We start from the raw sequence: 16,900 nt of genomic DNA, 5'->3' as shown, positions 1-16,900 counted from the left end.
GAGCTATCCTCACAGTTGACACTACTAGTAGCTTGTCACAGGCTACTGCTGCAGAGGACTACTGGAAGCTCACATTTAGGATTTTATGGAAATGCAGAAATCGCTATTATTACAATTAGTTTTCAAGCAAAGCAGACTGAAAGGAGCTCATTTCCTCCATGACTTCCGGCTATTGGAATAACAGATGGCCATGTTCAAGCCCTGGCAGATGGATCCGTGTGTTGCTCCCAAAATGGCCTACAGACGGTACCCTAGGAGTCTAGTGGGAATGACTGAAGGTGACCATGTGTGACCTAAAATACATTCTCATGACACAGCCTTTAAGGATATCTGGAAACCTAATTAATCATTCATAATGTTGTTTCCCACTGCGTACAGTAATGCAGCTGTGCAGGATGAAAAAACACTCAAGTCTTAAGAACTGCTTAAAATGGGTACAATGGACCTCGCAGACTGGAGGCCTACACCACAGGCTTGAGGCCATACACCAGAAGAAACAACGGAAATGGAAGTGAATTGGTCACGAAGTATCAATGGAGAAGTACTGGGCGTGAAGGGCACTCAGGGGGAGTGAAGATGACACCATTATCTAAAATGGCTGAAAATCGCCCGCCATTTCCACTGTCTACATTACAAAGTAATAATGGCAACTGTAACTGGCATGAAACAAGAAAGCTAATGAATGCCTTTACTATGAAGAACCTGCAAAGTACACACACAATACAGTATGATGTCTAACACTAACGGTGCAAGGAGAGATGTTTTTACCGCACAAGGTTCATTATCATGGCTAGTTGATATTGACGCCTTTGTAATGCACAAACTGAGCGGAATTAACCGCATCCAGGTGGCGATGGAATTTAATAAACACCAAAAAAGCTTCAATCGGACGCACCCTGAGCCAAGAGATTCTGCAACACTAAAAGACATTCTTTAAAAAGGAACGTTTTCAGGGCCCTACGACAGTGAATAAATGAGTCCTTATTTTTAAGCTCCCAAGGCAGATTATTCAAAAGTTTAGGGCCATAAACTGAAAACCGTCTGTCTCCACTTGAGAGACCACGAGATTGCGGGACCACCAGTGAGAACGCAGTTGCAGGGCGGCTGGTGGCTCATTAGTTTTTCCGCCAGATAGGATGTTGCCAAGTTGTGCAGACATTTGTAAATCAAATTGATAATTTAAAAAATGGATTCTGTCTTTAACCGGTAACCAATGGAGTGAGCGGTGCAATGTGGGGGCATGGGCGGATTAGGAATTTTAAAATCAGCCTCAGTGCTGCATTTTGCACCATTTGGAGCCGGATAGCACGTTTACGGGGATACCCGCTAGCATCCCATCTCCGTGGTCCAACTGGGAATTCACCATGGTCCCCGCGATACTAGCATGATCTTCAGAAGGAAGATATGGCGGGCGAGTTGAAGAGGCAGCAAGGAGTAAAAGAGCGACTGTAGTTTAGCTCCTAACTGCGTCTAACAGCCAAGGCTGTGCTGCCATATACAGCCTAGATTTTTTATCTTTGGGTCAAAATTCAGTTCCGAATCCATTAAACGTAGATTAGGGGGACGTTTCTCATTGTCTAACAGATGATGTTTTGTGCCGAAGAGTGCCACCTCTGTTTTGCTGGGATTGAGTTGGAGCCAATTGTCTGCCATCCAATCTCCCACCTCACCCAGGCACTGCCCGACTCTAGTGAATGATTCCCTAAAGTCCCCCAGCTTTAGGAAGATCTGGGTATCGTCCGCGTAAGACTGAAACCCCACCCCATGCCTCCTCAGGATGCCCATCAGAGACTGCATATACAGATGAAATAGTTACTTTAGAAACATACCTCAGCTGAAAAGCATTGGCAACTGCACCTTCACTGGTCAAGATACCCTGCGGCAGGAGACCTAGTGAGTAGGGAGTACAGGGTGTGGTCCCTTGGTTACTGCTGCTGTTTATCAAATACCACGCAGGATGGCTGAATAGAGCCATTATGCAGCTAGTTTAGCCTAAGCAACGTAGTGTCTTTTCTGCAGGTTCACAAGGGATAGGTTCATGAGGGATAGGTTGGGGGTAGGCCCCATGGCCCGAGCCCAAAGTACAGAACGATGCAACCACCATGCCAGGCACAGGAACACAAATGGCACTCCCGACCATCGGCCAGCTCGCTCGAAGCACTGTGCATCCATGGCCACTCGACTGAGACTTGACACGGTGACAGAGTCGCTCATGACCCACTCCAGGGGTTGTACTGGGGGCTCTGAGATTCCGAAAACTTGCACAGACGCTGTTCTGATCATAGAGTAGATTATTTTGAACAAAGTTCCACTGGACTGGGAATGAATACGGACACTTTTCCTCTTTGAACCAGAATGTTATCTCTTGGGTAATCGAACTGAGCGCTCAACGTTTCTTCTTGATTTGTAGCACCAGTGTGTTTTTTCTTGGGGATGCCCTGTAGGCACTCGGAGCTCTGTCTGTCCCAACGATTTTATAGTGCACCACATTATCTATAACAGTACCCGGCAGTTCTATGTTGTTACGTGAGGATTTACGGTTATGTTATGTTATATAGTCTTGTAAAGCACAGGTACGCCTGAAGGCATCTTGGCGCTGAGCCGAGGAAGGTGGAACAGAACATACATGAAAAAAGAAGGGTCTTCCGGGCCCGCCGGAAGGCCAAGTGGTTAGAGGTCACACAAAGTGACCATGGTAGTTGGTTCCATGCTTTTGCGGCTGCCACAGAAAAGGCATGGCTGCCGGTCCGAGTCCGTCTAACATGGGCGACCGATAATAATAGGGCAGCCGGAGACCGAAGGGGGCGAGCAGGAACATAATGAACACTTTTTTCCTGAAGATATTCAGCTCCTAGCTTGTAAAAGGCTCAATGCACTAGGCACATAGATTTAAACAAGATCTGTTTTTCAATCGGGAGCCAGTCCATCTGTTTCAGGAGCGGTAACATATGAGAGCGAGCCGGAGGGCGCACAACTACTCTGGCTGCTGCATTCTGGAGCATTTGAATGCGATTTATCAGATAGCGCGGTTGGCCATAGTACAGCGAGTTACAGTAATCAGCCGTACTAAGAACCAGCACTGCTACCACAGGGGCATAAAAATGACCAGGAATAAAGGGAAGAACCTTCCGCAAGGTGCGAAATTTAAAATGACCAGATTTGCAGACTGCACCCACCTGCTCAGTCATAGCAAGAGAAGATGAAAACTTTCCCCCCAGATTTCTCACTGCAGGGGATGGAGAAAGGAACGCAGAAGCCAGCCGAAAATCAGAAGTCCAGTAAGTGAGAGGACTAGTCGTTCCCACCACAAGGACCTCTGTTTAGCTGCCATTAAGTTTTAGTGAGTTATTTGCCATCCAGGCACCCACATCCTCTAGGCAGCTCCTGAGCCGGGCTGCGGTTTCCGGCCAAGAAAGATTCAGGCGAACCAGGATCTGCATGTCATCCGCATAAGAATAAAAGCGGAAATCATGTGACATAATAAGAAGGAGAAGGGGGCGAATATAAATGTTAAAGAGGATTGGTGACAACGCAGATCCTTGCGGAACTCTGCAAAACAGTGAGATAGATTCAGAGCAGAAAGACTGACTGGGACTGGACAGCCAGGAAGGCCGCAAACCAGTTCAGTAACTGAGATCAGGGAGATCTGGGAGATCAGAATAGAGTGAACCACTGTGTCAACCGCGGCCGACAGATCGAGTGTGAGCAGAGCTCCCACGCCGTCTTGATCGACTAAGTGGGTCAGATCGTCTAACACCGAGTTAAGAACTGATTCGGTTCCTCTCCCCGGTCGAAAACTGGTCTGAAATGTATCAAAAAACCTAGAAGTTTTCATAAAGGATGACAGGAGGGGAGAGACCAGAGCCGAGAACTTTCATCATGGACGGTGTGGTTGGGTAATCATTATCTTATCTTTCGGTAATGCTGTGGTCGTCGTCCCCATCCCCTCGCTCCTAACTTGATTTCTGTTTTCACCACAGTCCGTCGCCTCCAGGGAGAAATGGTATATGAGGAGGGACATAAAGCTTGTCGGTGTTGTTTGGTTATTTATCCACCCATTGACCGCCCATGGCCATTCCCACCCACTTCCTTCCCAGCCCCGCGAAAAAGAAATCCTTATGGGATATTTTGGAAGGGGGATCACTCCTCTAAAAGAGAGGCAGGAAATGTGAACTAGAACCAGCCATTTAAATTCATAGTCCACGTTTTATGTTGCAATGTTTATTAACAGAGTTACAGATGAGTATGAGAAAATGGCTGCCATTCCTTGACGTCACCACAGGTAGGGGAGAGCGAATAACTGAGCACGTTTGGCAGGATGAGGACACCGTAACATGTAGCACTAAGGGGGGTCCATTTCGTTCACAGGCCATATTGCTGAAGCTTGTACAGTTAAAAGAGTGTATATCGTTAATATGAGCGGACTACAGCAGCAACGAAACGAGGGTTAGAAACAACCACGTGGCCTACATCTGGAAAATGCAAGGCTCCTGCAGAGTTGGCATTGCTGGTGCTTGAAATATCTACATTTGAAAAGACAGAAATGATTATTTTTAGACAGAGCTCATCCCAACTGATTCCTGAAATGCACGAAATCAAAATAAGCCGAGAGTTAGCACCTCAGGCTGATGGGTCACCCTTCGTGGAGAGGGTGGGGTAGACCCTAAATCATTTCGGGGAAATGGAGTTCAGATTATTTTGAACCGGAATACACAGGAACATCTCTTGAAATAGTGTCCGGATACCATATACCTGTGCTGGAATATGTTCTGGTAAAGCGTTAAAGTCCCGGCAGGGCCCACCTTGCCTTCCATCCTTCACAGTGCAATACAATGAGTGTTCTTGGGCTCTCAGTTTCTGTGGCATATCACACCATGGATGTGACACACATAGGTCGCCTGTACCATGCAATAGAATTGAACTACAAAATGTTCCTACCAGGAAGAATTTCCCCCACCTTGAAAATCGGGCAGGTGAGGTTGTCGAGGAAAATGATGCAAGCATTTACTTGCAGAATGCACTGGGCCATTTGCTAATGGAGTGTCTCTCAGTATCTGATGAACAGATTGCTTCATGCTTGGAGCTAATTGGACCTTTTAAAAAGAAAATATATATAGTTACAATGCCCAGTTATACATATAAAAAGAACTGGTCCTCAGATGAAAGTCCTGGACATGAGCCTAGGATGGAAACATGTTGGGTGAAACATAGCCCTACTATATGGGCACCGTGACAATACCAGGCTACAGAAGTGTAATACAGGACTGGCTTGATGAAGACGTGATCGTGGCTCACACGCACCTAGGCTTCAGACCTGCCCTGGGAACATCAGAGAAAATAGCAAACTTCTATTTTTTTTAACAGCTGAATATGCGCAAGCCAGAACGTTGCCAATATATCTCATCTTGTTACACCTCTTCATGGAATTTGATTCTATTACTGTACCATCTTGGGGCAACACTTAGATCAGTGAGGCATTCCACCTGACCTACTAAAGTGACCATTGTGTGGTATGGAAGTGAGGGGCATGTACCGGTCATTCATTGATGGATCAAGGAGCTTAGCAGTGGTACATCTTGGAATCCATGTTATTTAATGTATAGACTATACCCATAGCATCCACTCTAGAAGCGACAGCTGATGAAGTTCTGTGCATATCTAGAAGCGACAGCTGCTGAAGTTCTGTGCATATCTAGAAGCGACAGCTGCTGAAGTTCTGTGCATCATCGGACATCATATCCCAGTACTTCTAGATCAAGTATTCAGTCCTCTTGGCACACATCCCAAGTTACTGGGTTTGTATATAAGCTGGTTTCATGAATTAAGGGTAAAAAGCAGCGATTTGAATAATGGGAAAGCATTCAAGAAGTCGTTTTCATATTGTTTGAAGAAGGTAACCTAGTGTCTTATGTACAAATTTGACTATCTTGGTTTGAGCTTTAGTAACTTTTTGAGAGGTTGTGCACATGTCAGCAAGCAGGTCATTCCAACTAGACAATCTGTCGGACGCATTTCACGCTTTGTCAAATGTAATTCCATTTACCCTATCAAGACCATTTTAAGGGCCCACCAACAGAAAGCTATGACTGTAGCATCCTACGGGGCAGCACTTTGGGGCCGTGAAGTTTATACTGATTTATAAACGTTCCCAAAATCCTTTGTTAAAAACGTACTCGGACAATCGCAGTCAACTCTGAATTTTGCCTGTCAGGAACTTGCTATGCAGCACATTCAGGGCTCCACTAGTGGTGCTCTCTTTCTGAATTTTAGGATCTGGGGCCAGCCTGTCTGAATCCCTTCACCAGTCATCTGACTTTATTAGCAAGTAAGAAGAGGAATTGAGGATGTGATGACATCCAGCATGTGCGGACCTAAAATGGCCTGCAATTAAAAGAAAATAGCAATACTGTACACATCATTTTACATCTTGACCAAAATGCCCAGCGGCACAGGAGAGCAGGTGGCAAGGGTCACTATAGAGGAGCCAGTAGTAACAATATGCCCCGTACGCTGGGAGGTATCATTATTGACAATGGACACCAAGGCAGAGTTTCACAAAATTGAATAAAAGGAGCATTGCTTATGGGTTGAAGCAAATCATTGTTGGGGATGCAACACTCAAGTAGCAGTAAGTATGAATGATTGCATGGTTGAGTGACAGGAGTGAGTGATGTCGCAAATGGGATGATGCATGGAACTCTGGGTATGTCAGAGGTATGTGTGTTCCATGGTTGAGCGACAGGAGTGAGTGATGTCACGAATGGGATGATGCATGGAACTATGTATGTGTGTTTCCTGGGTGTCAGTTTATCCTGCGAGCCCGAGTGAAAGGAAGTCCTGTGGGTGCTGCTTTCTCTGTAACGCATCCTGATGATGACATCTGATCTGCTGAGTAACAGACGATAAGGAAGAAACCTAAAGCTTGATCATCTTCACTCCAGCCTCGTGCCTCATCACTACAACCTGTATCCTTGTTATTATATGCACCAATACAACAATCTGTATAGTAATAATCCTCCAATGGGCTGCATTAATCCAAGAATGCAGCATTCGGCTTCTGGTACACGGAATGCAATGGTAGATCAGTGACTATCTAAGGGTGCAGCAATCTTTGGCATGCACCAATTCATCCAGGGCTGAACACACTCCTGTAGCAGAAAATCCAGCAATCGAAAACTATTGTTATTAAGAAGGAGTGGAGACACGGAGTTGTACAACATCAAAGGAAACAGCATTGGTCCTTTAGTGGGAATGACCTTTGAAAGGCTGAATTTGACAGATGGCACAAATACAGCACCTGAGGTTTTTTTTTCGGTTGCCCTAAAAGCATTAGCCACCTAAGAGGGTTGCTCTAGGTGCTGAGTAAATGTCTCGGTCAGGCCTCAGCCACTTCCCAGAGGATGCTGATGCCCTGCCCAGGTCTTTAAGTATCTGTTGTATGCATAGTGTTTATACTCTAGATAAGCAGCATCTTAAAGCACTTATTAAATATTTCATTAAGTGCCTGATGTAAAGTAGAAGGCACACTTCTATCAACTTTATCTTAAAATAAATTCAGTTTCCTCAATTCGAATTTGATTGTTTGCACCCTAGAGTGCATGGCCGGAGGTATTTGTGCTTTCTTGTCTTGCACTGTGATGTGTAAACATGCATGGAAAGCCTGGCCCTCCTGGATTTCCATGCATGGTTTGCACTTCAAACATTCAAAAATCCCTCCTGCCATGTATGTGTAGGCATGTACATGAATTCCTAAGGAATCCGCCAGCTTTTAGTAGGTGCAAAGAATTGGTGAATTCCGGCAGAATCCACAGCATCTCCTCCTGCATAAACCTCTGGTGTGGAGGAGATGTTAGTTGATTTATATGGTAGATCGTTTGGGGTTGTGTGATTCACCAGTTAGGATCCTTTATGCTCCCTGCCAAATAAATCGATGAAAATGAGCATGTTAGAAGTATGAAAAACCTGTATGCATGCTTTCTACAAACCGCTTCATTTAAAGGGGGCCCCTCATGTTTATGCTTGAGAAAAAATGGCATACACTCTAATTAAACACTTCTTTTATATTTCGTTAAATGCATAATAAAATACATTTCTTTCATGCCATTTGTATATTTTTTTTCTGGGATGGTTTGCTGTGGGAGATATTTGGCTTTTTTTTGCAAATCATCACCTGAAATTGAAAGAGACCTTCCCGGCTTCATGGCCCCTGAGGCAGCTGTTCAACAATTGCTCCCACTTAAAACACAAATGCAGCCGACTGAGCTTGGAGGAAGGGACAGACGTGCAGCTGCTACCACACATTTAGGGATAATCTTTAGCAGTACTTATCGCAGGAGATGAGTTGAGTGACTCATACAATGAATTCATGGTCTCTTGGAGAGGATTGTGTGAAAAAACTCAAATGAAACTTTGAGCCCTTCCTCCAAGGCAATAGTCAAGTTACTGTAGATTGAACCCAGCAAACAGTGATGAACCATGTTGTGCTTAAAGAGAGGTATTTTGGTCAGAAATTGTATTGTCCCAATCGATCGGGCATGTATTTCCGAGGATACATCGATGGTTCTTAAAAACAATTCCAATACAACTTACCTGAATGTTTCTGCACTTTAACACATGCAAAAACGATAGGTCGGGTACCACCATCTTGTGCTAATCTTATCCGCTGAACCATCGACCTAAGTTCAAGTGCCCTTGCAGCACTAATTCAGATCACCCGCCCCCAACACTGACATCACTAGACGCTCACACCTCATTTCACAATGCCAATGAACGTCTCATGTCAACGTCCTCTGCGTGCAATCTATTGACGTTTCTCCATGGAAATGCCAAGACGCCTCATTCCTCGACAAGTGTAAACAAACCCTTTCTGATCACACAACGTTGGAGTTTCTTTTTCCTTCGTTTCAGTGTATTTCATTTTGAGCTTCAATGACTCGTTTCTGCTCTGTTCAGCTATCTGCCAAGTATGACACACTGAGAACAGGTACTTATACTGCCTGAAATGAATTACCCAGAAATGTTCATTTCTTATATCATGTAGAAATGTCTTTACCAACCCATATTTAAATATGTTTCCTTGGGAACATTTAAAGTTTGAGCCTATTAATCTTGTCTTTTCACAATGGCTGTTTCTTCGCTTGTCTTTCTTTAACATTCAATGTTAATGGGAAATCTCTTTTCTTTACGTATACAAACAAAAACGTTTTTATTTACCTCACTGTTGATTCTGTGCTTCTTCACTATTCGGGAACTATGGCAACAATTCAGCACTACATGTTCGAGCCTGAATATTCAGAAGAGGAAATCCTTGAAAGAGAAAAAAGTCGAGACAATGTGGAATCGGTGAAAGTCATGAGGATCAATCGCTGGAGCCTGAACCCAGTCGCATGGAACATGCTGCCATCGTTATGAGCTTGTGCCTACTATGGTGGAGAACTACTGTTGCAGAGAAAACCCTGGCTGCTTGGCCTACATTTCCAAAGAAGACATACCACTGATATGCGTTACCGAGTTGCATGCCCTCAGAGCCACCCTGGCTTCCAAGATCTGTGTTGCGAATGATGATGATCCATATATACAAACATCGAGCTACAGTTGGCCCTCGTAATCCAACCTACGAGAAATTTCACTCTATATATGTTGTGTGTTTGACAACTGAGACTGCTAACATAATATGTTGTTCCCCTACATCAATATAGCTTTGATGGATAACTGATGAAAGGATATTTCTTTAAATAGAATAAATTGCTTATTCTAATCTCAAACCAAAGTGTTAATTTTTAGATTTATCGTCCAAACAATTACGTTTCTTTCACTTGGAAGTATCTCCCAAACTGTTTTTACTGGAATGTGCGTTCACATTTCTAATTGATCCCTACATGAAATCACAAGTACTGTCATAAAGCATAAAAATGCCTTACATTTTACAAGGTAGTGCAAACAAAAGAAATGCAATTATTGGGTTCATTCAAGTCAACTATTTCTGTATCTCTTAGACAGGTGGTACAGGCTTGTGGCATATTGTGCATTTAGATCATGGGTGCACAACATACAGCCCGCGGGCCAGTTGCGGCCTGCCATGCCATTTTGTCCCGCCCGCGAGACACAAAGACTTTCCTAATGGAGTGCGGCCAGGCAAGCAGCATCTGCCGCCCTCCATTAGGAAAGTCTTTAAAACTCTTCTCTTCCGGGCAGGACAAAACACTGGCCCTCATTGGCTCAGCACACACGCACCACATCGCTCCTACGAGCCACATAGTGCATGTGTGCTGTACCAATGGAGTGCCACCACTACGGCTGGCGTGGTCAATAAGGCTTGATGCCGGAAGACATTTCAGCCTTGCTTGCCACGCCAGCCGTAATACCACTCCGGTTACCTCGCCAGCGTTCCAGCTAGCCTGCCTTCCAGCACGTCCGGTAAGTGGTCTGTTTGTTTGTGTTTGTGTGTCGGGTCTGTTCTGCTGTATGTTTGTGCTGTGTTTGAGATGCGGGGGGCTGTCGGGTGTGCATGAATGTTTGTGTTTGTATGTTTGTGTTGTTTATGTTGAGATGCGGGGGTAGAGGGGTCGGGTGTGCATGAATGTTTGTGTTTGTATGTTTGTGTTGTGCATGTTGAGATGCGGGGATAGGGGAGGTCGGGTGTGCATGAATGTTTGTTTTTGTATATTTGTGTTGTGTTTGTTGCGATGCGGTGCAGGGGTTGGGGGGGTGTCGGGTGTACATGAATGTTTGTGTTTGTATGTTTGTGTTGTGTATGTTGAGATGCGGCGGTGGGGGGGTGTCGGGTGTGCATGAATGTTTGTTTTTGTATGTGTGTGTTGTGTTTGTTGCGATGCGGGGGTGGGGGGGTGTTGGGTGTACATGAATGTTTGTTTCTGTATGTTTGTGCTGTGTTTGTTGAGATGCGGAGTGGGGGGGTGTCGGGGGTACATGAATGTTTGTTTTGGAGTGTAAGTGTGGTGTATGTTGAGATGCAGGGTCTGTATGGGTGCATGCTTGCTAGTTTGTATGCTGAGTTGGGGGGTGGGGGGTTTGGGTCTGTATGGGTGCATGTTTGAGAGTTTGTATGCTGAGTTGGGGGGTGTGGGGGTTTGGGTCTGTATGGGTGCATGTTTGAGAGTTTGTGTGCTGAGTTGGGGGTGGGGGGTTCGGGCCTGTATGGGTGCATGTTTGAGAGTGTGTGCTGATTTGGGGGGTGGGGGGTTTCTGGTCTGTATGGGTGCATGCTTGAGAGTGTGTGTGCTGAGTTGGGGGGGTGGGTGGTTCGGGTCTGTATGTGTGCATGTTTGAGAGTTTGTATGCTGAGTTGGGAGGATGGGGGATTTGGGTCTGTATGGGTGCATGCTTGAGAGTTTCTGTGCTGAGTTGGGGGGATGGGGTGTTTGGGTCTGTATGGGTGCATGTTTGAGAGCTTGTGTGCTGAGTTGGGGTGTGGGGGGTATGGGTCTGTATGGGTGCATTTTTGAGCGATTGTGTGCTGAGTTGGGGGGCTGGGGGGTTCAGGTCCGTATGGTTGCATGTTTGAGAGTGTGTGCTGATTTGGGAGGTGGGGGTTCGGGTCTGTATGGGTACATGCTTGAGAGTGTGTGTGCTGAGTTGGGGGGGTGAGGGGTTTGGGTCTGTATGGGTGCATGTGTGAGAGTTTGTGTGCTGATTTGGGGGTATGGGGGGTTTGGGTCTGTATGGGTGCATGTTTGAAAGTTTGTGTGCTGAGTTGGGGGGTGGGGGGTTTGGGTCTGTAGGGGTGCATATTTGAGAGTTTGTGTGCTGATTTGGGGGCTGGGGGTTCGGGTCTGTATGGGTACATGCTTGAGAGTGTGTGTTGAGTTGGGGGTGCGGGGGTTCAGGACTGTATGGGTGCATGCTTGAGAGTTTGTGTGCTGAGGTGGTGGTTTGGGTCTGTATGGGTGCATGTTTGAGAGTTTGTATGCTGAGTTGGGGGTGGGGGGTTTGGGTCTGTATGGGTGCATGTTTGAGAGTTTGTGTGCTGAGTTGGGGGATGATGGGGTTTGGGTCTGTATGAGTGCATGTTTGAGAGTGTGTACTGATTTGGGGGGTGGGTGGTTCGGGTCTGTATGGGTGCATGCTTGAGAGTGTGCTGATTTGGGGGGTTCGGATCTGTATGGGTGCATGCTTGAGTGTGTGTGTGCTGAGTTGGGGGGTGAGGGGTTCAGGTCTGTATGGGTGCATGCTTGAGAGTTTGTTTGCTGAGGTGGGGGGTTTGGGTCTGTATGGGTGCATGTTTGAGAGTTTGTATGCTGAGTTGGGGGGTTTGGGTCTGTATGGGTGCATGTTTGAGAGTTTGTATTCTGAGTTGGGGGGTGGGCGGTTTGGGTCTGTATGGGTGCATGCTTGAGATTGTGTGTGCTGGGTTGAGGGGTGAGGGGGGCCATGGGGCATAGTGTTTGGTTGGGGGTGAGGGACATGGGGCATAGTGTTTGCTTGAGGGGTGGGGGCCATGGGGCATAGTGTTTGGTTGAGGGTGAGGGGGCCATGGGGCATAGTGTTTGTTGGGGGTGAGGGGGCCATGGGGCATAGTGTTTGGTTGGGGGTGAGGGACATGGGGCATAGTGGTTGGTTGGGGGTGAGAGGGCCATGGGGCATAGTGTTTGGTTGGGGGTGAAGGGGCCATGGGGCATAGGGTTTGGTTGGGGGTGGGAGCCATGGGGCATAGTGTTTGGTTGGGGGTGAGGGGGCCATGGGGCATAGTGTTTGGTTGGGGGTGGGAACCATGGGGCATAGTGTTTGGTTGGGGGTGAGGGACATGGGGCATAGTGTTTGGTTGGGGGTGGGAGCCATGGGGCATAGTGTTGCACTCCAAGAGTGAACCCAATAATAAAGCTAAAACAGGCACAGTTAGGAGATGAACATCCTTTGCTTTTTGAGGAAACCTGACTCAACGAAGGCCATACTCCTCTTGGGCAAACCAAACAGCAAACTATAGCAGTCCAAAATAACGGAATGTCCAATCAAGGGTCAATAAAATATATATCATTTAATTAAACAGATATACAATAACTAAATAGAAATAAATTATAACAATGAAAATGTGTAGTACAAAATGTACGTTTGAAATACAAATAAAAATCGTTACCCCTCAAAAACATATTCTTTTTCCATGTGTTTAATACAAACTGGGGGTTGAAAAAGCCTCCTGCCACGCCCCGCATACCGCCCCGCCCACATTTACTTTTCGGCCCACTAGAGCCATCATGTAAGGTACGTTTGGCCCTCTGTCAAAATCAGTTGTGCACCCCTGGTTTAGATGGTGGATTCATGGAAGACTGGGATTTTGCGTTCAACAAGTAATACCTGCCTGTGTGGTTTGAGCCATTCGTGATGAATTCCCCCGTGACCACAGACAATACTGTGGATTTATCAAGACTACTTCGACCACAGCAGTATAATTTGTAGTGTCATTGCCATCCACTTTACCAAACTAAATAAAACATTACAAAATTAGTTAATCTGAACAGTTGTTAGAAATGTTTGGTAAGTCCACATCCCCTCATCCACATCCATCCCCCTCCGCTATCAATGACAGTTCACACCTGTGGGCGTGTGCTTGGAAGGGGGCTCGGAGGATGGGAACACTCAAGGTGCTGAATACAATGTACACCTCAAAGGGTTCTTTAGCATAGGGACCCTTATCCACATGACCACCCCAGACCCAGTGTCTCTAGTCTTCTCTTTGAATACCCCATCCCTGCAATCAACATAGGTATGTGTCCTGTGACTGTGTACCAGGCCTATCGCACTCTCCTCATCCACATCCATCCCCCTCCACTATCAATGACAGTTCACACCTGTGAGCGTGCGCTTGCAATGGGGCTGGAAGGATGGGAACGCTCAAGGTGCCGAATACCATGTACACCTCAAATGGTTCTTTGACATGAGGACACTTATTCAGATGGCCACCCGAGACCCGGTGTCTCCAGTATCCCCTTTGAAGACCCCGTCCCTGCAATCAACATATGTATGTGTCTGTTGAATGTGTTCTGGGCCTATCGCACTCCCCTCATCCACCTCCATCCCCCTACGCTATTAATGACAGTTTGCACCTGTGGGTGTGCACTTGGAAGGGGACTGGGAACATGGGAATGCCCAAGGTGATGAATACCATGTACACATCAAAGGTTTTTTTCGCATGGGGACCCTTATCCACATGGTCACCCCCGACCCAGTGTCTCCAGTCTCCCCTTTGAAGACCCAGTCCCTGCAATCAACATATGTATGTGTCCTTTGACTGTGTACTGGCCCTATTGCACTTCCCTCATCCACATCTATCCCCCTCCGGTATCAATGGCAGTTAACACCTATGGCCGTGTGCTCGCAAGTGGGCTGCACTGGTGGGATTGAGGAGGTCAAACATTGTCATAGAGGCCTGGTGGGTGTTAACAAACAAGTCACACCTTCACATACGCACCCACTTCTGTAAGCCTTTATAAACACTTTAGAAGTTACCAAGAAAACATCTGTGAAATCGACTACGGATATCGCATCTGTCCACTTTTTACCTTGCTCGCTGAATCGGCTCCTCTGTTCTTCTAAGTAACGGTTAGTCAACTTTTACTATTGTTTTCTGTAGTGTCAATGCTCTCTGCTAGGCCACTTTCTATTGCTTTATACACAATGTACACCCAGTTCTCATTTTATTTCAGTCTAAAACGTCTACACCATTACCAACCGTCCTATGCATTTTCATCTCTGTAATTGGCACATAACATTATAGAGTATAGGTTCCAAATGTAATCTTTCGTAGTGCAGGATTTCAATGCATGCTTGCTTTACGTGCCATATTTTATAAAGTACATTTTTTTATTATCATCAAAGGAATGTGATGTTTGGTTTACTCACTGTGATACTTTTTTAATAGTAATATTTATTTATATTTCTTTGACAGATCCTAAGGACAATACAACAATGCCTTCTTGTATCGTTTTGGGTTGCACTAATAACAGCCATGCTAAAAGTCAGAGTTCAGTGCTGCATGTTTTTCCAAAGAGTTTAAATTTAATAAGATTATGACTCTTGAGCTACTGATTTCCAGTGTTCGATATTGAAAGCAGAAAAACATAATTATTGGATGGCGTGAGGGGCAATTGATTCCGTGTCTGCAGCATGCACTTCTCAGAAGATATGTACCAACAATCACAGTACATTAAAACGTGTCGCCCCAGAAACCTTTGCAAATTACTTCCCAATGCAGTACCAACTGAATTTTAGAACACGCTGACCCAGTTGAGTAGTAGGTGCTGAATTTATAAATGTATTTTACCATTTTCTAAATTTGCCTGTATAATAGGTCTTATAAATGACCACTCAATATATTGAAACAGTCTGAAAAGGTAAATAAATGAACGGTTTTCAGGTTTTGTGCAATGTTTCCATTAATATCTTATTACACAAGTTTCCTTTGTCACACAATGTACTGTGGTCTATACATGTTTAACTTTAGATTACTTTGTGTATCCCTACTCAATAGTAGGTAGGCTCAAATAGTTCAGTGCAATAGGATGCCTTTCCAATCACACACTCACATTGCGTCCTTTAAAAATAGGTAATTGTCTAAAAATTACCATGTTTGTCTTTACGTAGACCACACTGATTGTGAGGCCAAGCGACTTGCATTCAAACTTTATTTAATCATTTTTGATATGGTCTGAATTATAATACTAATGTACATTTTCTATCCAACAATGGAATGAATATATACATCGATTAAAGGACAGTGATGCTTTATTGACCACTATTCCGGAGTCAACAGCAACCGAACTCACCTTTCAAGTACATTTTTTTTAATAATCCTTCAGATGCGACTAAACAAAATATGAATTTGTTCAAGTTCAACTTAAACATATTGATTATTGTTATGTATGATATCAGCTTTTGATACAAAGTAGCTTGTAGGCTTCTTTGTCAATATCGACCATCTTTTGCATATAATTCTATTTTTGATTTTGCTTTTACATCTTTATTATTACAATTACTGTTATATAAGCAGAGCTTCCAACTTCAACAACATACTATTCTTCTACTGCAACCAGTCTGGAGGATGAGGTATGAGAAGTGAAATTGTATTGATTTATACTAATAATTATAGATTAACAATATCTTTTTTTTACATTTAAGCGAAGTGATTTTTTTGATAATTTGCAATACTGTCCGCAAATTGCAAAGCATTAGATCAACAACCTTAATGTATTTATCACAGAAACACATGCAACAATGAAAGTAAACCTTCAGAAAATTGTCACAGAAAAACATAGACACTTTCACTGTATGATTAGTGTATGTTTTTGTTCATAAGCTTTAGCTGCTTAGCGAAAATAGCAATAGGTGAAACAAATAACATTACAACGCATTAAAGGGGCCACAATTTAATCAATATGTTTTGCAGGATGATGTCGCACCGACTCCCTGTGACATCTCTGAAGGTAGGTTATCAGGTACACTATGACTTTTTAAAATGCTACATGTACAAGGTGTTCAACTTTATGTTAGTACTAATTAAACATTTTAATCAGACGATTAACCGTATCTTTTTACATAGTTTAATTGATAATGTAAGGTCGAAAATCATTAAATTAACTTTCTCAAGATGTACATTTGAGATCAAAGATTTTAACATTAAATTGTTTAATGATTTATTCAATGTTCATTGAATTTTTTATGTACAAGGAATGTATTACTGAAGCGGTTTAAATTGAAGAGACACATGGACACGAGGTATGCATAAATATTCTAAAATATCAGTTTCCATCCATTTTAACTGTGATGTAATATTCAATATGTTTTAGTGGTTTCCATAGTGACATTTTGTTATATTTGTATATATGTACACATGATTCCTTAAGTGGAAGAGCAAATTTGAAGGTTTATGCAATTTTAAAATGCTGTT

The sequence above is a fragment of the Ambystoma mexicanum genome, chromosome 1q, assembly GCF_040938575.1.
Source record: "Ambystoma mexicanum isolate Mex_15411 chromosome 1q, UKY_AmexF1_1, whole genome shotgun sequence".
NCBI classification, from domain to species: domain Eukaryota; kingdom Metazoa; phylum Chordata; class Amphibia; order Caudata; family Ambystomatidae; genus Ambystoma; species Ambystoma mexicanum.
This window is presented reverse-complemented; position numbering follows the sequence as displayed.